The 26,255-nt window shown below is 41.2% G+C and overlaps 1 long non-coding RNA gene across 1 annotated transcript in view; it reads left to right on the forward strand.

Moving 5' to 3' along the window:
- Positions 1-731: 731 nt before the first annotated feature.
- LOC120533885 overlaps positions 732-26,255 on the forward strand; it is a 54,507-nt gene continuing 28,983 nt past the window's right edge. The window contains exon 1 of the long non-coding RNA XR_005634643.1: positions 732-824. This is a non-coding gene — a long non-coding RNA (uncharacterized LOC120533885). The remainder of the gene's footprint in view (positions 825-26,255) is intronic.

The following is a 26,255-nucleotide window of genomic DNA, read 5'->3' on the forward strand; positions in this document are numbered from 1 at the left end:
TATATATATATATATATATACAGTATATATATATATATATATATATATATCTCAACATGTTGTCAGTGCCATGATAAACTAGAATGCATGAAGTACAGAACTTCATTTGAATTATTACTCAGTATAAACTGGCTAACCAAAAGTACTCCTCACTCCTGTTTCTATGTTTCCATTATCTAAAACAGTGTGGACACAAACATGAGGAAAATCTTAGTTTTTAGAATCTCTAGCATTTACGTATAGAGAGAATTCTTAGGTAATGAGAGACGGGCAAAAATAATGAAGGACATGAATACGCCTGTACTACTTTTGCAGTAGAGACACCTCAAAGCTGTAAGCATGCAATGCATACCTATAGTACTATTATTGGAAATTATTGGAACAGTTCTGACTTACAGTATCAGCATAACTTGTGTTATTTTCTACTTTAGCATTGACTTTCATTTCTCTGCCAATTTGCTTTTCTTTTCTTCATCACACATGCATAGACAAAGGTCACAGGAAACAAATTACATATTTTATCCCACATTTGTATAAAACACCCAAACATCAGATAGCGTACCATAATGTAGCATAGCATACCATAATAAAGTATAACATTTTCGAGCACACTCAAGTCCAAATCAGGGTTATAGCACATTTATTACTTTAGGAATCTATGCTATTTATGATTTTTTTCTCATATTTTGCTCACCTCACTCCATAAAGGACTATTAAAAGGAAGAATTTACTTCAGAATTGAACATTTTCGTGCCACACGCTGGGCTGCCTTGAACAGAATGAAGAGATGTTATACACAGCTGGAGACAGCTATCAGGGTACTGGTGAGTCACAGGGCACATTATGTTTGTCAGATTTGTTGTTTTGTTATTGCTGCGCATAAATATTTACACAAAGGAGGTTTGTATGCTGCCTGATCTCAGGATGTTAATAAATGTACTGACCTTTTCAATATATCATAACAAGCCCAAATCAATATTACACTGTATGGCTTTGGATAGCACTTTGTTTGCTCATTATTAAATACATTGCTGGCAACCTTTAAGTCACTTCATTTTATTCCTGTATGTATAATCTTGCTAGATTCTTTTATAGAAATGATCAAAGAAATTACCCAGACATTTTAATCACTTTTTTATAAATCAAATTTATTCCTAAAAATTGATTCACTATAATGAGGATTTTTTTTTAAATGCAAATCCAGATAACTGTCTTTAGTCATATTATATTGTTTAAAACATGCACGCTGTAATGTTCCCAATAAAACTGTTTCAATGTTGAAAATGCAAATCTTCATTCGTTGTTTACTGTAGTCTTATATAAAAGTGTATTTTGTTTTTTTTAGTAAATAGCGTAGTGCATTTGGCCACAAACACTGGACTTGAACATATGGGCTTGGTTATATGCATTCTTAAGATGAAGTAAAGTAGTTTTTCCAGATGTGCAGCAGAAACCAGTAGCAAATTAATGATACATTTTTCCTAATCTGTCAATTCATAGGGTTTCTAAAGTTAACTTGCTTTTACAAGACAATTATAGTGTTGTAATATTTTAACAGCAACAACTAAAGTGGTAGTTTAATAGACACAGAAATATTAATTATGCTGATAAATCTGTATTGGATACGCTCATTGAATGGCCCAGTTAATGTTTTTTTTTTTTTGTATTTGTAATTTGAGTGAGTTTTATTCTTAATGTACTGTATAAAATAACTATAATACCATGTGTTGTATGTTGCGTCAGACTCTGTCCAGATTTATGAGGAACTTGGAATTAGGGTTTTTTAAACTTCAAAGAGTAGCCTATTAGGGTTCATTTTTCTGGCAACACATCTATAAGAATTCTTTGAGGATTTCATCAAGTACTGATGTATTTGTAGCTGTTTAGTTCAAAGTGACATATTTTTGTAATGTGCACAAATGATGAGTCGATAAAAAAGCACTAATTTAAAACTTCCTGATTTTCAGACTTACACATTTGCAAAATTATATAGAGGGTAAATAAAAATAAGGGAAAAAACACACATCTGCTTCATGATAAATTGACAATTTTTCTAATATACTGCAGATACATAAAGGGAATCCTCTGCTCTTATACTTGGGGAGAAGGAATGATCAATCGTAAAGTAATTCTTGCTTACTGTTTTCAAACAAGTTTTATTTTTGAGTTTAAATTTCTTGCAAAAATGTAACATCTGGTCTGCTCTATAAAAAATATGAATGTTGGCCATTGTGTTAAACTTTGTATTAGTTGCTATGATTTATGGGGCTGTTGTTTCACTATATGCAGTAGAAGTTGCGTTTGGGAATACAGACTATGCTTGGCTTTACAACTTGGAAACTTTAAATTAAAACAAAAATGTGCTGTGCCACAGTGTCATTATAAGAACTGAATTCTTTGTTCCACTTTAATGTATTCACAAACTACATTGAGGCTGAAAAGGAGTAGCGGTGCAGGGGTTTTTAATCCCCTTCCGAGTGACAATTAATATGCTGTGTAGAGATGTCACACGCCTGTCCCATCACCATTTTATATACAATGTATGCTGTACAGTATGAAATAAATCTTAGAATGGCACTTCCAAGAACCAAAGAGGAAATCTGCCAAGTAACAAGAACACTTAATTTGAATGTGTGGAGCCAGTGAAAGAAATTTTTATATTGTACTGTTTAGGTGACTAACACTTTTTGTATATCTCAAGAAATATGTTGATTTTACAATAATGAGAGTTTAAAAATAGGAGACTATTCTAAATCTTTATTATTATTATTTCTATTAATAAATAGGAAAGAACCAGTTCAAGTTTAGAATGAGGGGTGACACTTTAACTTGAAATACGTAAATATTTTAAGAAATAATGAACAATACTTTAGGTCATTTATTTTAGGACATTTATTTATGTTTTTCTATACATATCTGAATTATACTTTTAACAACAGGGATTTGTCACCTTACACTTCAAGGACCTATGTACAGGTTGTACTCTGGGAAAAACTGTTTTATATGCTTCAACTTCCCTACATGTGTCAAAGACATGCATGTAAGGCTAATTCATGCCTCTAAACCAGACTGGGTGTTGACCTGCATGTCAGTGTGCTGACCTGACATCTCCATCCATCCATTATCCAACCTGCTATATCCTGACTACAGGGTCATGGGGGTCTGCTGGAGCCAATCCCAGCCAACACAGGGCGCAAGATAGGAAACAAACCCCGGGTATGGTGCCAGCCCACCGCAGGCGTGCACACACACTCCCACACATCAAGCACACAACTAGGGACAATTTAGAATCGCCAATCCACCTAACCTGCATGTCTTTGGACTGTGGGAGGGAACCAACGCTGACATGGGGAGAACATGCAAACTCCACACAGGGAGGACCTGGGAAGCGAACTTGAGTCTCCTAACTGCGAGGCAGCAGCGCTACCCACTGCACCACTGAGCCGCCCTGACCTGACATCTCATTTAAGATTAGTTTATGTCTACTCCAGTGCTGTCCAAATCTGCTCCATCTACCTGTGACCATATGATAGAAAAGAAGATTCAGAAAATGGATGGATGGATATTTATTAGTTATTAGTTTTTCCATGCATCAGTAACACATCCATCCATCCATCCATACATTATCTAACCCGCTATATCGGAACTACAGGGTCAAGGGGGTTCTGCTGGAGCTAATCCCAGCCAACACAGGGTGCAAGACAGGAAACAAACCCCAGGCAGGGCGCCAGCCCACCGCAGTCAGTAACACATGACCAGCCTATTTCATATCTGCCTCTCAAGGGCATGTAAGCTCAATGTAATCTGCAGACATTGCTTTTTGAGATGGGAAAGCCAAGGCACTACATTGGAAAGAAGAGCGTAACTCTAATAAACACAGAAGTCTGGCAAGCCAGTATGTGTAAACAAGAGGCTAGCCATAATGGATACGTGAAACAAATACTGTTTATCATTTAAAAGAATACTCCACAAGTAAATGATATGTTTTTATCTATTGCTTACCCTGAGTTGTTGGTAGTAATGGCAGAGAAAAACTTTTGTCTTTTCATTTTATGAAGAATATAGATAACAATGTTCCTGACACACAACAGGCTTCTATGGAAATGAACACTGTATAAAAAGCAATAAATATTATAGCATCCATAAAGAAAATCTCATCTAACTTATGTCAGATAATAAATATCTCAGATACCCAGTTGTATGCTCACAACATCCCAAACACATGTATTTTGGCTAAAATATTGTTAAATAAATCACTTCCGAAGACCCTCCATTGAATGGCTGGGAAGCGTGTTCAAACAGGATTGAGCTTTTGCACTAAATTAGCTTAATTATTGTTGCTAAGCAACAAGCATGGATAGGAGGGGCCATTGGAAAACTGCAAATGAAAGAATAGGCTAGGAGTGGAGCCTACCATAACACAACTACAAGGCTTGGCTCTTGGTGTGGATATTTCAAAACATTGAATTTCTTCCTTTTTAACAATTCTTTTGTACACTGTTTTGTACATTTTGATTTATTTTCTTGCTACATAATCCAGCTGAATTTCAGCTTTTCAGTTGACAAATTCAAAGACTGGAACACTTTGTAGCAACTAACAACATTATAAAGAAAGCAAGAAGTTGTCAGTAACGCTCTTTGTTTTTAAATACAAATCAAATGGAATGCTCTGTGGTAGAAATGTTTGTTGGAAAGAAATTAACTGATTTTTTTAACAAGTAAAAATTCCCTAATGCCTAACATAACTACAGTCTATGTGTGACAATACTACAGCTATTGCTACTACTGCCACAACTACTAAAACTACTACTAATACTACAACCAGTGGTTGAAGTGGACAAAAGAAGAGTCAGTCATCTTCTTCATCTAAGAAGGCAGGTAGACCTGTTGACGTTCTCCTAGTACATAAACACGATAGGCAACAGAGAGATTTTAGGTTGACAACCCTTCCTTCATACATTAAAGCTACGAAACAGAGAGGTTTTAGTTAGGAGGTCTCTCAGGAGATATTTGCCAGTTAACATGTGCACAATTATATTAATTAGAGGCTGTGAAAAATGTCTTTAATGTGGCCCGGGATTATGACTTTTTTGTAGGCTTCAGGGATTCTAGTGTTAAAAAAGCAACCATACTCTGTGCTGCATATTGTGAGTAGCGGCTGACTTCAAACTCTCCCAGTACTGAGAAAAAACTCCCCGTACTCCAAACAGAAATACCATTGTATAACAAACAATTTCAAGCACTGACTACAACTAACACAACCATGCATCCCAACTGACAGAAGAGATCTTGGTATTCATCTCCTTGCAAAGTTTCTTGTGGAGGTATGAGGATTATTCAAATAATTGAATATATATATATATATATTGTCACACACGTGCGCATGGGAGGCAGCTAAAGGGCTTGAGTGAAGGCAGTTCGAGGCATGCCGGGTGTGGCAGAGTGCACTGACTCTTTTCTCCTTGCCTGTAGACCATCCCCGGGGATTTCACCTGGATCTCCTGACATCACTTCCGGGACTGAGCCAAGGGAACTCGGCCACACCAGCTCCAGTCCCTCTGATGTCACCTCCGCTACTGAGCCAATGGTGGAAGACCACGTGCCAGATCCATACGACCTCACTTCCTGTCTCCCCCTTTAAAACCTGCCCCCTTTCCTTTGTTTCCTCAGTCTTGTTTTGGACTCGGTTGTATGCACTTCAGTGCTCTGTATTTTTACAAGAAAAACGACTTTGCAGCCAGGATACCACAATATACGGGTGGCTGCCCCAACTCTTTATCTGTCCATGTCTCGTTCTTGTGACAGTGGCGTAGTTGGCAGGATGGAGAAGTCCCAGAGGAGAAGGGGACAGGACCTGCAATATACCCAGGTGGGAGCGTGCCGGGGCCGAGTCTTCAGGCGGGAGGGTGCCCCGCGGTCCGGCGTGACCCGGTGCGGGCTCCGCTCCCAGCACTCATAACTAGGCCATCTGGAGAGGCCAGGGAGTGTGCGGGTGGGGCTCACAGAATTGGGCTGCCCTGGAGGGGAGGCAAAGGGACTCAGTATGCTCTCTGGGGAGAGTGCCTGCCTCCCTGCGAAACCAAAGCCCCATTTACCACCTAGGGGTGCCCCAGACTGGCAGGTGAATAAAATAAAAATGGAGGTTGGACCCTGAGCGGCCACCAACAGACAAGCCTGGTCCTTATGGGCAATGGTAGGGCATTGGCTACGGCCATTTGAAAACACGCCCTACCAAATAATAGAGCAGGTAGCTTGCTATCTGCTCCTGGAAGCGCTTCCCGTGGCTTCACCCAGCCGGTTTGGGGCGGCAGTTTAAGAACATGTCTGAGCTCATAGAGCTTATGGAGACGCAGAGGGCGGCCTCACACTCTGGGGGAGCAGAACCGTCCTCATGTCAAACCCAGCCGGGTATGCGTTCCAAGACCTAGCCCCTCCCTGTACAATCCGGAGCTCAGATGGCGTCCGCGGTGCAGCGCGCAAACCGCTTGGGGCAAGGAGGAATGCAGGTGGAGGGCGAGGAGGGTTGGTGTGCTCTGCTAATCCGTTGGCGGTCCCACATACTGGCGTGGTGATCGTCCAACGGACACAAGACCACAGGTTTGTTCGACTCCGCAGCAACATTTCCATTGTTGCCCGCCGCTTTGTGCAACCGCAACAGTGGCTAAAATTTAAGACCGGTATAACCTGTGTCCACGGAGACATCCGCTGGTACAGGTCCGCCGCTGTGTCATCAGTTACGGAGGGTCAGTTCAGAACTCACCGTAGCGGTCCTACCTGATCCTCCACACCCGGTGATACTAGGGCGGACTGGTCTAAAATCAAAAGCGGTGAGACACATACCACTCCCGGGGTTAATTTGGGCCTCGTTATGGACGGAGATAACCCGTCTCAAGCTGCCTCCACGCCGTGTAATCAGCCGGCAGAGAGAGAAGCGTCGCCCTGACTGGCGTGGCAACTCCGGCCGTCGCGGGCTAACACGTCATCCACCAACGCGCGGGCGGAGGAAGAAACCACGCCCATTGAGGTCGACGCTGACCCTCTCTCCGTGTTGCGGTTCCAATTTAAAGAAACGCCGGCTTCTTTTAGAAGGGAGCAATGGAATGATGACTCCCTGAAGTTTGTAAAAAATGCAGTGGTCCTTGTCAATGGCCAGCGCACTAATCAGTCGATGCCACAGGGCCCCTACTTTGTGCTAGATAATGACCTCCTTTACCGTGTAGCAATGCATGACGGGCAGGAGACGAGGCTGCTGCTGGTGCCGCGTACCTTCCGGCGGCAGGTCTGCGAGCTAGCACACGCCCACCTCCTAGGTGGCCACCTGGGCACCGAAAAAACTCTGGAGCGGATCAAGCTCCGTTTCTACTGGCCAGGAATTAATGAGGAGGTTCGCCGCTTTGGCGCTTCCTGCCCGGAGTGTCAACTGCGACAAATTCCTAGGAGGGACCGTGCTCCTCTCGTTCCTATTCCACTGATTGGCGTTCCCTTCCACAGAATCGGGTCGACCTGGTGGGACCCTGGAGCCCTCAGCCCGAGGACACAAGTACATTTTAGTCCTCGTGGATTACGCTACACGATACCCCGAAGCTGTTCCGTTGCGCTCAGCTACCTCTAAAGCCATCGCGGGAATTACTAGGGGTATTGGCGTGGGGATCCCGAAAGAAGTGCTTGACAGACCAGGGGACTCGCTTCACCTCGGAAACGTTCAAGGAGACTGCCAGATTACTGAAAATAAAGCATTTAAAGACCTCGTGTATCATCCTCAAACCGACGGATTAGTAGAGAGGTTTAATCAAACTCTCAAGCAAATGCTGCGTAAGGTGGTCAGCGAGGATGGAAGGAACTGGGATCAGCTCCTCCCCTCGTCCTTTTGCCTATCGGAAGTCCCACAAGCCTCCACGGGTTCTCCCCTTTGAACTACTGTACGGGCGACAACCTCGGGGCATATTAGATATTTTGAAAGAAGGCTGGGAAGAAGAGGCTCTTCCCTCCACAAACATACTGGAGTATATCGCGCGTTACGCGATAGATTTGGAAAGATTCGCCTGTCCTTAAAAGTCACATGGAGGAGGCTCAAGCAGCACAGGCCCGGTACTACAACCGCGCACGCCTCTTGGGAGTTCCGCCCGGAGATCGGGTCATGGTCCTAGTGCCTACCTCCCACTCTAAATTGCTTGCCCACTGGCAGGGCCCCTACGGTTAAGGAGAGGAAGGGACTGGTCGACTATTTGGTGAGTCAACCCAATCGCCGGCCAAAGGAGCGGGTTTATCATGTGAACCTGCTGAAACCGTGGAAGGACAGGGACCCCGATCCCTCCTCCGGCCAGCCCGCTCACTCTTCGCCACACACACGACCTTAACTTCGCACGGACTTAAGTCCCAGACAGCGGCAGGAGCTGGAAACAGTTATCCGGACCGTTGGGAGGTAGTCAGTGAGAACCCGGAAGGACCTCTCTGATTGAGCACAACATCGTGACAGAGCCCGGGGTTGTTGTCCGAGAACGCCCGTATCGTCTTCCCGAGGCAAAAAAGGCTGAAGTGGAGCTTGAGATCAAGCGCATGCTGGAGCTAGGTGTGATTGAGGAAAGTTATAGTCCCTGGTCCAGCCCCATTGTGCTCGTCGGTAAGCCTGACGGAAGTTGGAGGTTCTGCAATGACTTCCGTCGGCTTAATCAAGTCTCCCAATTTGATGCTTATCCAATGCCACGCTGGGACGACCTCCTCGAGAGGCTTGGACAGGCTCAATACCTGACCACACTTGACATGACGAAAGGGTACTGGCAGGTTCCTTTAACGGACTCCGAAGGTAAAACCGCGTTTAGTACCCCTAGCGGACACTGGCAGTATCGTGTCCTTCCATTTGGGTTACACGGGCTCCAGCAACCTTTCAGCGTCTGGTGGACAAAGTGCTTCGGCCTCATAACTCATACAGTGCTGCCTACCTGGATGACGTGGTCATCTATTCCAGCACATGGAAGGAACACCTACAGCATGTCCAAGCGGTATTACGGACACTTGGTGAGGCCGGGCTCCGGATTAATCCCAGGAAATGCTTCTTGGATTAAGCGAGGCCAAATATTTAGGCTACCTGGTGGGTCGGGTACCGTAAGGCCACAGTGCTCCAAAATTGATGCCATTCTGAAATGGCCCGTCCATGAACCAAGCGGCAGGTCCAAGCCTTTCGGTTAGCCGGGTACTACCGCCGGTTTGTACCTCGGTTTTGGAGAGCGGCGCCTTGACTGATTTAACAAAGAAGAGGGCCCGAACATTGTGGTATGGACTGAAAAACAGGCGCTGCATTTGGTGACTTAAAGCAGGCCCTTACGTCCACACCTGTTTTGATGGCACCTAACTTTTCTTTGCCTTTCATCCTCCAGACGGACGCCGGACACAGGCCTGGGCGCCGCTGAGCCAAAGCGTCGATGGTGTGGAGCACCCCATCATGTTCCTGAGCCGGAAACTGTTGGACCGGAGACCAGGTATGCTGCGGTGGAGAGGGAGGCTCTGGCGATTAAATGGGCGATTACTCAGCTGAGGTACTACCTGTTGGGCGGAATTCACCCTTGTCACGGACCATGCACCCTACAGTGGATGGCCCTCCACAAGGAGTCGAATCCGCTGGGTCACCCGGTGGTTTCTTGACCTGCAGCCGCACAAGTTTTCGCTCGTTCATCGCCGGGCGCTCCACGCCAACGCTGATGCCCTTTCGGGTTCACCTCTCGGTTAGGTCGCCCGACCCGCCGGGTCTGGGCTAAGGGGGCCTTGTCACACACGCGCATGGGAGGCAGCTAAAGGGCTTGAGTGAAGGCAGTTCGAGGCATGCCGGGTGTGGCAGAGTGCACTGACTCTTTTCTCCTTGCCTGTAGACCATCCCCGGGATTTCACCTGGATCTCCTGACATCACTTCGGGACTGAGCCAATGGAACTCGGCCACACCAGCTCCAGTCCCTCTGATGTCACCTCCGGCTACGAGCCAATGGTGGAAGACCACGTGCCAGATCCATACGACCTCACTTCCTGTCTCCCCTTTAAAACCTGCCCCTTTCCTTTGTTTCCTCAGTCTTGTTTTGGACTCGGTTGTATGCACTTCAGTGCTCTGTATTTTACAAGAAAAACGACTTTGCAGCCAGGATACCACAATATACGGGTGGCTGCCCCAACTCTTTATCTGTCCATGTCTCGTTCTTGTGACAATATATATATATATATATATATATATACTGCTCAAAAGAATTAAAGGAACACTTTTTAATCAGAGTATAGCATAGTCAATGAAACTTATGGGATATTAATCTGGTCAGTTAAGTAGCAGAGGGGTTGTTAATCAGTTTCAGCTGCTGTGGTGTTAATGAAATTAACAACAGATGCACTAGAGGGGCAACAATGAGATGACCCCCAAAACAGGAATGGTTTAACGGGTGGAGGCCACTGACATTTTTCCCTCCTCATCTTTTCTGACTGTTTCTTTACTAGTTTTGCATTTGGCTACAGTCAGTGTCACTACTGGTAGCATGAGGCGATACCTGGACCCTACAGAGGTTGCACAGGTAGTCCAACTTCTCCAGGATGGCACATCAATACGTGTCATTGCCAGAAGGTTTGCTGTGTCTCCCTGCACAGTCTCAAGGGCATGGAGGAGATTCTAGGAGACAAGCAGTTACTCTAGGAGAGCTGGAGAGGGCCATAGAAGGTCCATAACCCATCAGCAGGACCAGTATCTGCTCCTTTGGGCAAGGAGGAACAGGATGAGCACTGCCAGAGCCCTACAAAATGACCTCCAGCAGGCCACTGGTGTGAATGTCTCTGACCAAACAACCAGAAAGACTTCATGAGGGTGACCCAAGGGCCCCATGTCCTCTAATGGGCCCTGAGCTCACTGCCCAGCAGCATGCAGCTCGATTGGCATTCGCCATAGAATACCAGAATTGGCAGATGCACCACTGGTATCCTGTGCTTTTTACAGATGAGAGCAGGTTCACCCTGAGTACGTGACAGAAGTGAAAGGGTCTGGAGAAGCCATGGAGAACATTATGCTGCCTGTAACATCATTCAGCATGAGCAGTTTGGTGGTGGGTTAATGATTGTCTGGGGAGACATATCCATGGAGGGTCACACAGACCGTTACAGGCTTGACAAAGGCACCTTGGCTGCCATTAGGTATCAGGATGAAATCCTTGGACTCATTGTCAGACCCTATACTGGTACAGTGGCTCCTGGTGCACGACAATTCCTGGCCTCATGTGGTGAGAGTATGCAGGCAGTTCCTGGAGGATGAAGGAATTGATACCATTGACTGGCCACCACACTTTCCTGACCTAAATCCAATAGAACACCTCTGGGACATTATGTTTGGTCCATCCAATGCCATCAGGTTGCACCTCAGACTGTCCAGGAGCTCAGTGATGCCCTGGTCCAGATCTGGGAGGAGATCCCCCACAACACCATCTGTCATCTCATTAGAAGCATGCACCGATGTTGTCAGGCATGTATACAAGAACACAGGGGCCATACAAAGTGCTGCGTACAATTTTGAGTTGCTGCAATTAAATTTTGTCAAAATGGACTAGCCTCCCATATAATTTTTTCACTCTGATTTTTGGGGCGTCTTTGAATTCAGGGCTCTGTAGGTTGATCATTTTCATTTCCATCAAACGATGTGGCATCCTTTCATTCCTAACACATTACCCAGTCTATATCAGTATAGATAACCAGGAGGATTCCTTTTTTCCATTGAGATCTGATGTGTTTTCAAAGTGTTACTTTAATTTTTTTGAGCAGTTTATATATATATATATATATATATATATATATATATATATATATATATATATATATATATATATATAGTTAAAGAAATAGCCTGACACACAATGATAGTTTCCATGCTTGCAAAAGGCTTAAATTTGAGTACAATGTGTACAGGTTACAGTCTAAAACAGAACTGTTTAAGTATGGAGGAGGAGGGGTTTTTATAGGTGATTCACAGGAAGTGATGTCCTCAGGGCCAGGACAGTAAGTGATGTTCTCGGTGCCGGGACAGGAAGGATTTCTTGTGGTTGGCCTGTGAAGAGAAAAGAGAGAGGTTCAGTGCACCCCACCGCCCCCTGGCCTGGCATGGAATTGGCGTTTCCTGGTCCCTTTGGTTAAATCCCAAGCGCACGTGTGTGACAATATATATATATATATATATAATTTGGTTCTTTAAGTAATCAATACTTACAAGGAATCATATTTCTGCATATTTGCAAGGTATCATATTTTTGCATATTTTTGTGTGTTTTTTTTTTTTTAAAGAAGTGCCATAAATTCTGCCAAGGCAAGAGAGCCCACTTTTGGGGTTCTTTACGGTTTCCTCTGTGATTGCCAAGTTTACTCACACATATACAGCCATAACTTGAATTCTGTTATCGAGGATTGCTTTGGAAGTATACTGTATATACATTGTAAAAAGATCTGATTGATAAGTGTCAATTAATACATTTGTTCTTCCTTCTTCCTAACAGGTTTTATTGCTCCTTTCTGCCTCTTTGACATTTAAGAAGGATAAGGACAATCACTTTGTTGTATATAGTGTCTGGCATAGTAAGACTCATAGGGAGTTTACAGCACTGCTGTGTCACATAAGTCTGAGTCCAGCATTTGATCAGTCTCTATGTGGAGTTTATACAACTGAATTGAAATATGGGGATTTGAGAGTGTTGTGATGTTTCCATTTGGTGCATTGTTAATTACTCCATCCATTCTCAATTTAACAGGCTATACTATATTATATTATACTAGCTGCTTGTGGTCTTCGGGACAAAAAAACATCCTGAAGTCTCTCTAACAGTTTTACTATATTCATAAACTTGATGATGCATCAGCTAACTCTTACAAATTACCCAGGGCAGATGACATGGACCCGCTTGTGCTTGCTGCCCCACTGGCTTACATAATAAGACACTGGAGATACCATATCTCAGCTGTATAGCTGGCATATGAGTCCTATTAATCTTTGTCTCAAGAACATACCGCCAGATGGACAATATTTTTAGTGAAAACTTGAAGCCTTGCCCTCTGTTGCTGAGGTATTTCACTTGCACATTGCTGAGCCGAGGCGTTTGCTTCATTTTGTTGTTATGTCTCTCCATCTGCGTCATTAGCACAATATCATTGTTGCATGGCGGTGTTTGCTGCACACAGGTCTTTCGTAGTGAGAAGTGAGGTGCATGCAAGAGCCGGAAAAATGTAAAAGTACATGCATGCATCATCTAGTGGCTGTGGTTGAGTGTGAGCAGAGCAGACTGCCCCATACATACACACACACACACACACTCAGGTCTTTTGTTTACATATGTTTAATTATATTATATTATATTGTGCTACACTTTCCTGTACAGTATTCCCATATTTTGGCAGCACCCTCAACACTGCTTGGGCCCTTTCAGATCATAAAGCAGTGTCTTTTTTTATTTTTTGTGCATAACATATCATTATAGTCCTGTGTTGTGCTTAGAGGCTCCCTTGAAATAAGGAATGACTTCAGGGTATATATTTCTTTGTCCAATAATCTATTTATGCAGCTGAAAAAATGTAGTAATGTGGAGGGTGAAAAGTAGTTCCAGCATGTTCTCTGTGATCTTCAGTCTCTAAATGTAGCTAAAAGTACACTATTAGGAATCAAGAGCACAACACATAAAAAGGATAGGAGTTTCCAAAAGATTAAATAATTTAAGTACCAAATGAAAAAAAAGATAGAAATGTAAAGAAGAAGGGGTTGCACGTTGAAACGCTGATAAAGAAGCCTCTGGTTCAATCACACTGGTGTTCTGTCTTTAATTGCTGGTTCTTATTGGCAGTTGGCAGAGGCACGTTTGGAGATATACATTAAGTCCTCGAGACTGCAAAGGGAGTTAGTGGAGAGGGGTCTTAGGAGATTATTTGGTTTGCTGCAACTTACAAACAAGTAGCTTATGAAACCTCCAAATCTTTCCCTGGTGTTGGCTTTAAGTTGGTCCCAGTAAAGCTCACAATAATCTCCTGTATATGACATAACTCTTTATCTCACCACTCTCCCCTCTAAGCTGTAAGATGTGGTTTATGATCAGGAGTGTATGCATTGTTATTTATGTATTGGTAAAATTACAAAATAATGAAAATGAAAAGTAAATTCAATGAAAATCAACAAAATAATAAAAGAAAGTGATTAATAAATCAAGTTATAAAGAAAACCAAAATAACTGTAGAAATAAGGATAATGATGGAGTCCAGCAAAACTATAAACTATTTAACTATATAACAACGAGAATTGATAGGCTTCAATGTGAAATGTGAAAGGAAGGATGAATTTTAAAGTGACTGGGTAATGCTGATTTATGTACAGTGGTGCCAATGCTTTCTAATCCATTCACCATCACCACCACCACCCACACTTCAGGAGAAGCAGAAACAGTATTTGAGTATATGACCATGTTCTCCAGATTAGGATCATTTGGGTGCATCTATAGTAGTGCAGGGAGTCTCAAATGTCAGGGTTTTACTCTCACAAAGACTCTAGAACCTGAAAGACAAGTGGTGCAGTTCTAGGATTTCTCCAATTGACCATTCATCCCCCCTAAGTTCACTCTCTGTGTGACTTCTCTTGGTGTCATGAGATTATTTTAATACGTTTCTCAGCACTCTTTCAGTAGTGATGCTACACATATCTAGAAAGACACTATAGGAGACCCTGAAATAAATAAATATTTAGCCACCACTAATTCCGACATTTTCTCCTCCTTGCAAAAACCTTGTCATTCGACCCCTTAAATCAACACTTGAGCTCTAGTGGTTTTGGCTGACTTGTACTGCCACGCAAGATACTTTCAGGCCTTAATGGGAAGGCTGACACTGTAAAAAGCCAGAACATCTTTTTTCAAATTTTTGTTACTATATGTCTCTATACTGTAGTAGGCCGTAGAGGGTCCACATCAAGAAGATGTTGAGGAGACCAGCAGTAAAAAGTGGATGTGTGCTTAAGTACTTGGAAGAAGACCCCAATATCCTTGTACTGAGTCTGTACCTGTTGATGATGTACTTTCAGTGGCATGTTGGCAAAAGATGAAAATGTAAAGAAAGCAAACCGTGCACAGTGACGATAATACCAAAGCTCTTGATTCATTTACACTAGTGTGCCATCTTCAGTTGCTAGTCCTGACTGACAGCTGACACAAATGTCTTCTGGCAGACCACAAAGAGAGATGCTTAAGTGAATTCTTCCACAATGTTTTCTGGGCCATGCCCGGAAAAGTAATAAATCGGTCATAACAATGCAAATCCCCCCGATAGTTCTTCGTTGTTATTTTTAAATTGGTTCCCATAACACTATAACATTTTTTTTTATCATATATAAATGTCTATGCATGGAAGTGTGTGTCTCTGTCTGGCCTGGAAGTGAGAGGTGGAGGTGGGATAAGGACTCCACCTCAGAGGAAACAGAAAACTCGCTTAGCCACTAATAACATAAGCGGGGCCAGAACATCAGCAAAATGAAACCTCAGAAGAAAGATAAAGTCACCTAGCCACTAACTTCGGAAAAATGGTATCCCTTTTACTTTTCCTCCTGTCGCTAATACACAAGTGATGCAAGCATGTCAGCAAAACAAAACCTCCTAGGAGAGAGAGACGTTCCTTTCATTCACCTGACATCTCTACATTTCAATTTTTTTCCTGTCAATTTCAGTAGTTTCTAGGACCCTGGGCTTTTTACAGCACGGGCTTATACAGCTAGTACATTATATACGTACCACGTGACATTGGAATATTTTTGTTCTCAATGATGGCCCATCAAATTGATATGCTGATAGTACATCACTACTCCCCTACCCCCTAAGCCTAATACAGCTTGAGTGCATGTAAAAATAATTCATTTCTCCACACACTTCTTTTTTTTTTGCATATATTTTCACCTGAAATGTTAGCATATGTTTTCAATTAAAAAATTTCCAGGGTGGTGGTGCTGCTGCTTGGCAGGAAACTGTTTCGGTATTTATTAGTATTTATTACTAATTATTATGTATAAGCAGTCCTGGTGCCAACTAAAAATAAACAAAATACAATGAAAAAAATGTGTGCTTAAATGTATATATTTTTAAGCTTCTATTTTCATGCTGTGCCTGCAGTATGTTAATCAAATTATTATTGTATTTATGCTGCGTTTACTGCAATTTATAATTTAGAAAATATATTAATCAAACTGATAGCAGACCTGAAAAGATTGTGAGGGCATGCCAGGCCAGCAAGAAGTTGCCAGCACAAAAGTCAGTAAGGGGCAAAGAAGGCCAACAAGACATAGAAAACCTTTTAAGACAGAAAGTAGCATACTGAGAAGCTGTCATGCATGAAAATAAAATAAAACATATTGTGAAAGAATAAGAGAATGTGAAAGGCACTCAGGAAGAAGCATAATGGAATAGGTTCCTTAAGATACCAGAGGCTATGCAGCACAGCAAGGATCAGGTGCCCCTGACCCTCTGCTTGGGAGTAGAGGGAGAACATGAAGGTCAAGGATGATTTGGAGGAGGCCAGTTGATTACCTCCTAACTGGTTCAGTGAAAACACGCAGTCACTGAAAAGGAGCAATTAGAATCGGTCGACCCAGTAAGAAAATGAACAGCTAAGAGGATGTCTGAGAAACCAAAGAAGACCAACATTTCTGAATCCAAACGTTTTTCTGGTGTTTAGCAAGAAATGTGCTTCTGGCCAGAGACAAAGAAGTATGACTGGCATTGAGAAAGAGATGAGAATGGAGAGTGCTTTAGAGTGAAGTGGGTGAGTTGATAAGTTATTCTGCAAGGCAAATGGGGTAAATATCTGTGAAGGCAGATGTGATGGGGAACCCGGATTTTGATGTTATCCTGGCATTTTATTTTTTGCCTTGTCTTTTGTGTACAATTTGCACATTCTTTTCGAATATTAGATCTATTGGAATCTTTCTAGGTGTGGAATGGTATGGTACGCTCTCCTTTGAGTGCTGAAAATCATTTAGAATTCTTTACTTTTCATTGTGCGTTTAGTAGTATTGTAAAGTACATTGCAATGATGATAGTGTAGTTTGCCTGTCTATGTTGTCCATCAATGTTTTTTTTTTTCTTTTATTCCTTTAACTATAAATCATTTAATTGATACCCTTCACTTCATCTTCAGCTATCCATGATTCATCTCTAAAATTTAGTGTAACAAGTAGAGAAAATGATCAATACTAGATAACATGTTGCTGTGATTTGTGCTTTATGTTGCTTTGAAAACGTTTATTGACAACATACGATAAAAAAGCAATGATGTAAACTGAAACCAAAGTAGAAGAAAGGAAGTGTAAGAGAGAAAGATGATAAGGGAATGGAAGAAAAGGTAAGAACCAAGTCAATTTACAAAACCCTGTTTTTTACATCCAGAAATAAGTAGGAATATCAGGTGGAACACATAAAGTACACCAGGATATGTAACAGGATTGTGATGAAGGTGGACATTTTTAATCAGATGAGGTTTTCAAACCAAAATACTGGACAAAGTTACAAAATAATCTAAACCCTCTGATTTGCTGTTTTATACCTCTGCGAGTCTGCCAACTGAAGAGATTCAGAGACAGGCCACAGCAGTCAACAGATGAGCCTGTGGAATTCAGCTTAAGCAAGATTATTTTCTTGTTCCTGTTTCCACTAAAGTGGACAATAAGACACTTTTACAGCTGTTTGCCCTTCAGTTAGTAAATTTAAGTTAATTTAATTTAGTATTAATATGCAAGCCAAGTGCAATTTTCTTCTCCAATGCTCGAATGTTCTTCCATGATTGTGCAAATGCTGGGTGGCAGAATGTGGTTTCTAGCTACTGGTATGAATTGTTCTATCTATCAAGAGAGAACGTTAAGATTTTTTAACAGGATGAGGAAATGGATAAAACAAATTTATTGAAAACCAGAATATTTAAACCAACAACCACCAAACCAAGAACAGAAGTAAAAAGAAAATCATGAAACAAGGCAGTTGCCAGTAGGTCAAAGAAAAGATTGCTAAACCACTTGAACATACTCACAAATTCCAAAATTTTGGAGTTGTGGAAGAAACAACAAATAAAACGTAGTTAAATAATGCTCTTTTTTTAGCATTTTTATTAAATATTTCAATTGATACATAACATGACAACATTTTATCTTTTAATCCGGATAACAATAGAGAGAGAGAAGTAAAAATCAAACACCAAAAAATACCCCCCAACCCACCCTCCCTTCCTCATTCCCAGTCTTGAGGAGTGAGGAAAGTTATGTGAAGGAAACAAAAAAAAGGACAGTGGTACAACGGTTGGCTAGAAGGTAGAGGAGACTGAAGTGCAATAAAAAGAACTAGGAAATTATATCACGGGGAAACCCTTCACCCAACTGCACTAAGCCATCTCTGAATTGTAGATGAGCTGTTAACTCGTGAAGCAGAAAGTTTCTAGAGGGCTAAGTTCAAGAATGATGCCTTCCAAAGAGATAAAGCAACAAAATCAGGTGATCTTCAGGAGGTCAGCAACAGTTTTGTGGGTATAGTGACTACATGGATTACCTTTTGCTGCAATGCAGAAAGGAAGAGAGTGGAGAAACTGAGCTGACAAGGAAATATGCACAGAGAGAATTGAGGAGAGTCAGATGGACACAAAGGACCAAAGTGAAGCAACAGGGGGCACTGCCAGAAAATGTGGAAGAAAGAGCCAGGACCATTCAAGGAACAGACAGCAAAAAGTGAGTCTAGAGCCAAGTCCATTAAATGGTGGTATGAGTTTTTGGATTACGTTTTAATAACAGCAACAGCATTTATTCATATAGCACATGTTCATATCAACAATGTAGCTCAAAGTGCTTTACAAGATGAAATAAAAAGGAAGTTGATATATAAAATATAAACAAACAAGATTAAGCAATAAAATTATACAGTATGTAATGAAGAAAAAGGTAAGGTTGGATGGCCAGGAGGAGAGAAAAAAAATGAAATAAAAAAAAATCTGCAGGGGTCCCAAGGCCCACCTAACACAGATATTCTAAATTAGTCCTTATGGTTTACAGGCTTCACATGGAAGAATTTGATGACGATGGTCATGTGACCATCTGGGACGCCCACCATTCAATCCATAAACACCGGGGGCCATGAGATGTTACCTTTTTCTTTGTTACATACTGTATAATATTATTGCCTAATCTTGTTTGCTTATGTTTTATATAATAACATTTTGTAAAGCACTTTGAGCTACAATATCTATATGAAAATGTGCTATATAAATAAATAAATACAAATAAATGTTGTTGTTGTTGTAACGTACAAATTAAATAATAAGTCTTGAAAATCAAAGCATAATGTAAAAACCAAAAGTGAAACTGAAAACTGAACAAGTAGCAGAGTAAAAAATCTGTAAACAAAATCAGTAACTAACAAATTATAATATAAATAAAAGCAGTGTGTATCCCTTTTTACTTGACAAGTCTGCAAGTGATTTTGCCACTTGTCACTACAACATACAGTATATTGCATGTATCTGTGTGTTACACTCTCTTAGGAGTATTTATTAAACAAAAGATGTTATTGTTGTACCTGAGGATTGGTAGGAAGTAAAATGCTATTTTTTTCATAGAAATATTTTGCAATCTGACCTTAAAGAGAACTAAGTTAGATGTTGCCTGGGAGGGTCTGAAAGTCTTACTGTTAAGAGAGATAATGTGACAGAGTGAGGCTAATTAAGGTTTATAAGAACAGAACACAATGGACTGTATCTGTCAGTATGTTATTCTCCTCTTTTTTTCTGGCTATAAATGTTGGTTCAAACAAAATGAGTACACATTGGGGTTCTTACCCATTATGTCAGAAGTTTAGAGATCTGATGAAGCATTGTGCCATGCATGAAGAATAAATGAAGCAGGAAACCATCATTTTGAAAATATTGAAAGAATAAAAGAGCTTTGCCAGTCATGATGAAGAAATTGTATGTATGAATGTACATTACATGCACAGCTGTTAATTTCAGCTATGTCAATGTATAATATAATATAATATAATATAATATAATATAATATAATATAATATAATATAATATAATATAATCCTATTCAAGGTCAGTCTATCCTGGCAGAATTGGGGACACAGTTCCTGCACACCTTGGAGTACTTGGAGAATAACTTTTTGCCAAGACATTTTGACAAGTCCCTCACTCCTCTCAAACATTTACAACCATGCCCATAGTCCAATCACTTCTCATTCATGTGAATGCCATTGTCAGACACAGTTCCTGAACTCTCAGCTCCAAGCAGGTTTGGAAATAAAAGACAAAGAGTAGAAGACAAAGTAGAACGTTGTAAAGAGGTTCAAAAACGTTGGCTCGATACACATGCAGAGCAGGTTTGAGATTATGAAAGTACTAAAATTTGAAAGTCCAAAAAAACTGATAGTAAATGTTGCATTAGCGCTAACAAACTGAGATTATTACTCGGTGAAATAACGGAGCAGCGAAAAGAGATCGAATATATGGACATAGGTGATATGACAGAAGTATGTAGATATTGTTTGGCTTTAAACCTTTAAGTCAGAGACTTGTAAATTGTCTAATTTCTGTTGCCATTAGGGAAAAGTAGAGTTTCTTCCCAATGAAGAGGCCTGTCCGTGAGAATTAAAAGATTTGTTGTTTGGTGAAAGGGAAATTCACATACGCGAGCAACAGAGACGTGAAGTGGCTGGCACATAGTGCATGCTGGGGCATTGGCAAGTGATGCAAGCAGGGGGTGAAGCCCTCTAGTATTGTAAAAAGACAACCAGATAGTTGTTGAAAGAGCTTGAATGCAAAGAGGGCAAATCCCACCTTGGATGCTCATGTGGTAGGTTGTTCTAGACCTCTCGGATATCTTGCCACTGTTCCACTGCAGACTTTGGCTGCTTTACTTACTATCTGTAAGTGATTCCAGACTGGCTCCATGCTGTTGAGATCAGCTCAAACTACAGAGAATCTCCAATGCGCTTCACTGTTTCCTGTAGACGTTTATCTATTTACCAGTCATCAATACTTCGGCGGACAAATTGCCCTCTTTTAGAAGCAAAAATGTCAAAGTTTGTCTCTTCATTTCATAGTACCTGCTGCCATTTTCTGCACCCCAATCCTTGATTTTCATCTGTGGCTTTACGTCCATCTTGGCAGAATTGTTTTTGGTCAAAACTTCTCCAAGAAGAACATTTCTGATAAGAGTTCTCTGGACTGTAAATAAGTGTGCTAGGGCCACAGCAGTTTCTGGCAGTTTTCAGCTGATAGTGTTGCTGGACATGTTCTAATTTCAAGGGAAAGTAAGCTTGATGCATCTGTCACTACTGCACTCAGTTTCCATGCCTGGACCCTACCTTTCTGGCCCTCAACTTTGCCCATTTTTTAGGAAACACCAAAATGATGGAGAATGACCACCTTGGATCTTGTTGCTACACTCACCTTTGCCATGTAAAATTTGCGGGTTAAACCGCCACATCCACTGCAGTCTCTCAGCTGTTTCTGTTTCAGTGAAACACTTTAGATAAAGCTACACATTAAATGAATACTCCATCCATTTTTTTTTATATGTTACTTAACCCATGTACTTTGTAATGGTGGCCAAGAAATTTTTTAAAACTCATGATTTCATGCAAATTAGAGAAAACAGTTTTCATTTGATATATGATATAATACAACATTATGGTGAACAATTTTGTACAACAGCAAGTGATGTGGTAAACATTCATGGAAAAAAGAAAAGACACACAGTATTATGGGAATGATTCCAGCCTGTTTATCTTGTACACTGAGTTTTTCAGAAGTAACTGTTAATGATATTTTAGTAAAAAATGCATGCATTTTGCATATTCTGAGCACACAAATGGACAACGGACATGTGGGTTATGCTTAATGAGTTATATGAGATTTTTTTTTCATGGACATTTTCCCATTGTTTGCTATTGGGCCAAATGGAGTAGCATTATATTCCATTTTATCTTGAACTGCTTTTTCTCATTCTTCAAGAAAACATGCGATTAACATTGACTAGCACTATAAACTACATGCTAAAGTAGCATATAAAATATTTCATTTTTGGGTGGTAAAAACCTTGCTTTGATTCCATACTAAAATTTTGCTTATGCTAGAAAGGCAAAATGTTGTACCCACAATAAAAATCAGATTTACAAATCCATATATATGCTAGGTCCCATGCTAAGTAAATCTCAAATAAACTTACAAGAGTACGCTCGTGCACATGCTTTGAGCCACTCCAACTCAACCTTCCACCAATAACCATATATGGCTTAAAAAACTCCCTGTTTGACTACCCATGACCTAGTCACCATATAAATTTGGCCAGGTTCCTGCGTTATTACTGTCAAACCATTGGAGAACACAGAAAACGAAACTTCAGTAAATGTGAACTTAAGGTATTACTGATATTTGGCAAATTGTAACGACTGGTTTGGGGGTCTGCCCCCCCAGTAAATGTTATAAAAATAAGTCTTAAATAAAGTGTATTTCTTCCTCAATTTTTAAGCTCACAGATCAGGTAAATATGTGAATAATCCAGAAATTAGGCATATAATGACATAGTGGTAGTGCTGCCGTCTTGTTGTAGGGAGTCTGGGGGTCGTGTTCAGGGTGCTCTACATATGGAGTTTGCATGTGGGTCTGTGTGGGATGGCTCAGGTTTCCTTACATAGTCCAAAGACATGCAGGTTAGGTGAATTGGTGATGCTAAATTGTCCCCTGATGTATGTGAATATGTGTGTTTGTGTGTGCACGTGTGCGTTCACCCTGTCATGGGCTGGAGTCCAGTCACAGAGTTGTTCCTGCCTGTGTCCTTTGCTAGCTATCACAGGCTCCAGTTGCCCCCTGCCCTGTTAACTGGGTTTACAGGATGGATGGACCAGCAAATTCTTGAATCAGTTCTGCCCAAAGCAACTCTCTCTCTGCTGTTGTCAATCCTTAAAACAGACAGAGCAATACAATTTCAATTACTGGTCAGTTCACCGTTTCAGATTTAGCTTGAGAGAGGTTACCTCAGGTTGTATATTTTGTCTATAGTATTCTCTTCTTTTACACATCCAATTGATTCCTCTGCTCAGTTAACAGTTCCTCGGTTGTCAGCAGTGAGCAAGTGAAATGGCGTGGCTGCTGCTTCTGCTTGACTGTACAGCTAGGGGTGTCGCGGTCTGTGAGAATTAAAAGGTTTTTTGTTTGGTGAAAGTGAAATTCACATACGCGAGCAACAGAGACGTGAAGTGGCTGGCGCGTAGTGCACACTGTGACAAAATATTTTATTATATTTGTTTAATCAAACACTGGGCTAAAATCTCCCTTTATTAACTGGAAAGTGATCTGTTATTTCTTTAAGGTCATTCAATTTTTTTAGTTTTGCTTAGTTTACTACAACAGGAATGTTTGGAACTCTAAAATACGCTAATCCAGAATATGTGAAATAATCGTCTAGAACACGGATCTGTTGCTGTTTTATACCAAACTTACAGAAACAGCTAATCTATGATCTTCTTTCGCAGTTTAATTTTATTAATGAATCTTTTTGTTGTATTAATTTGTTACAATCATTTTTTTATTATGATTTTATTTAAAAGCTTAAACACCTATAATAGAATGCATTCCTATCACACCTGTTTTTTCACTTGCCACCATACAGGGAAATATAACATATATATCACATGGTAAGGAATCTGCTAAAAACAACTTTAATTATTTAAATTGACATTTTAATAAATTTTAATTATGAATGCAGTGATGTCCAATAAACACTTTGCTTTCTTGCTTAAATACAAAGACACACTTGAAATTAAAGCAATTTCCTTTCCAGCTAACATTCTGCATTAAAATGCGCCTTTAGTGAGTGACAGCATGTGGGTTCACAAATAAATGTGTTTGCAGTCTGCTTGCTGTTTCCTAGCTTCTTCACACCAGGTGTAACAGATAAGCTAATCAAACTCACTGTTGTGAGACAGCTCCTTCACTGACCTCTTCTTGGTGTACAGGTCAGGCAAAAGCAGCCACCTAGGAATGGGAGGCTGTAACAAGCACCTTGAACTAGAACAACTCCCAGCTGCTGTGGAAAACTGTCAGATTTAGCAGTAGCTGCTTTAAATCTGCTTACACTTTACAGTCTGTAGGAATAAGGAGAATTTTCAACCCCTCACAGATATTTCTTTGTTGGCGTGTTATGAGGTAATGTCCTGTTTAAGAAAGTAAATGAGATTTTTTCACAATGTTAAAGCAGCCACTTAGACCCAAAAGAAGTACTTTCTGTATTTTTTATATTAGCCAACAACTGGATTTATTTAATTTGTAAAATAAGCAATATATGTCTTATATACTGCGGAGGGCTGGTGTCCTGCCCAGGGTTTCCTTCCTGTCTTGCACCCTGTGTTGGCTGGGATTGGCTCCAGCAGACCCCCGTGACCCTGTAGTTAGGATATAGCAGGTTGGATAATAGATGGATGTATGTCTTATATATATATATATATATATATATATATATATATATATATATATATATATATTGTGAAGGACAGCCAGGTCCCATGCCCGGCAGGGACGCCCCTGCTACTTATGTTCCGGGGGAGCCACCATGGGCAGTCCAATACCTCCCCCGGGACGCTTGGTGGCAGCCTCCCTGGCCGACGGTGACTCCCCAACCGCTCGCAGGGCTCCATGGGAGATGGAGTCCTCCACAGCTTGGCTGGGGCCCGGCGTGGGCGCTACGGGAGCTGCCTGCTTCCCACAGCCCGGCTGGACGAGCTTTCAGCCCCACCCCGAAGTCCAATCAGGACCAGGTGGTTAATCACCTGGAACGCTTCGGGTGGGCTATAAAGGGCCCAGCCACTACCACTGGGAGCCAGAGTTGGGAGGAAGAAGGAGACAAGCTTGCCTGGGAGGAGTGGTGGAGAATTGTGAGTTTGTGCTTTGGGACTGTGTTTGGTCTGTGTGGCACGGGGAAGGCGTGTCACACAGCTGGAGAAAAAATAAAACCTGTGTGTTTTTGTACACGTTGCCTCTGTGTGGTCTGTGCCGGGTCAGGTGCTATATAGCGCCTTTTACAATATATATATATACACTGTATATATATATATATATATATATATACACTGTATATATATATATATATTGTGGAGAACTGCCGGCTTCCCATGCCGGTCCGCACCCCCAGGCCACCAGGAGGAGCTCTCCCGACAGCAGGATCGTGCCCTGAGTTCCAGCAGGGCCTTATGGACTATGTCGTGTTTTTACACAGCCCTGCTGGATACCTTGGGGACCACCAGGAGTCGCTGTAGGGGCTCATGGGCTCTTGTGTGCCCTATAACTCGGAGTACGTCCACGGTCATGTGACAGGAAGGAACGCGTGCTCCTGGGTTGAAGAAAAGGACTGTTTGCCCTGACCCGGAAGGAATAAGGAACTGTGGACTGTTGGGACAGGAACACCTCCGAGTCAGGGACTATAAAAGGACGGTGCCTCAGTCCAGACACTGAGCTGTGCTGGGTAGGAGAGGAGCAAAGTGTCTGGGCGAGGAGGAGAGTTTATTGTGGTTGTTATAGTTAATGAGTAGTGTGGAAGGTGCTTGGTGCACTCTGTGGATAAAAATAAACAATCGTGGACTTTTACCTGGTGTCTGGAATTGTTCCTGAGGGTTCCAGGGTGCACTACTGCCCCCTACTGCCACTATATATATATATATATATATATATATATATATATATATATATATATATATATATATATACACATATGTGTGTGTAATCAAGGGCTAGCAGCTAGGAAATCAGCATAAGAGAAAATTCATATTCTTATGGTCGTCTTTGTATATGTTTCTCATCTTAATTAAGAAAAACTTTTTTTGTCCAATATACTATAGCCTCCAAAATAATATTTTTGTGAATATTCAGGTTCAGCCAATATTTTTCTCACTGTCCAGAATTTAAAAAAAATCTTTTTTGTCTACCTGCCTAGGTAATTAAACAAAGTGCAGCTTTGATTTTATTTACTTCATTTTTCATCCTTTAAACTATTCAGGTATGTCTTTGGTGCTGTTCGGACTTCATTCTTACCCTGAGAGAAAGCATGCTCAGTTCAAAGCAATGCTGTGCTTAATTTAGCCAACCATTATAAATAAATAAATAGAATGTAGCACAAACATTTAATGATAATGGCAGAATTTACAATGTGTTAAGTGAAAGGGTCTTAAAATGCAAAAAAAAAAAAAAATCATAAATGGAAG

This window comes from Polypterus senegalus, chromosome 8 (genome assembly GCF_016835505.1).
Source record: "Polypterus senegalus isolate Bchr_013 chromosome 8, ASM1683550v1, whole genome shotgun sequence".
Classification (NCBI taxonomy): domain Eukaryota; kingdom Metazoa; phylum Chordata; class Cladistia; order Polypteriformes; family Polypteridae; genus Polypterus; species Polypterus senegalus.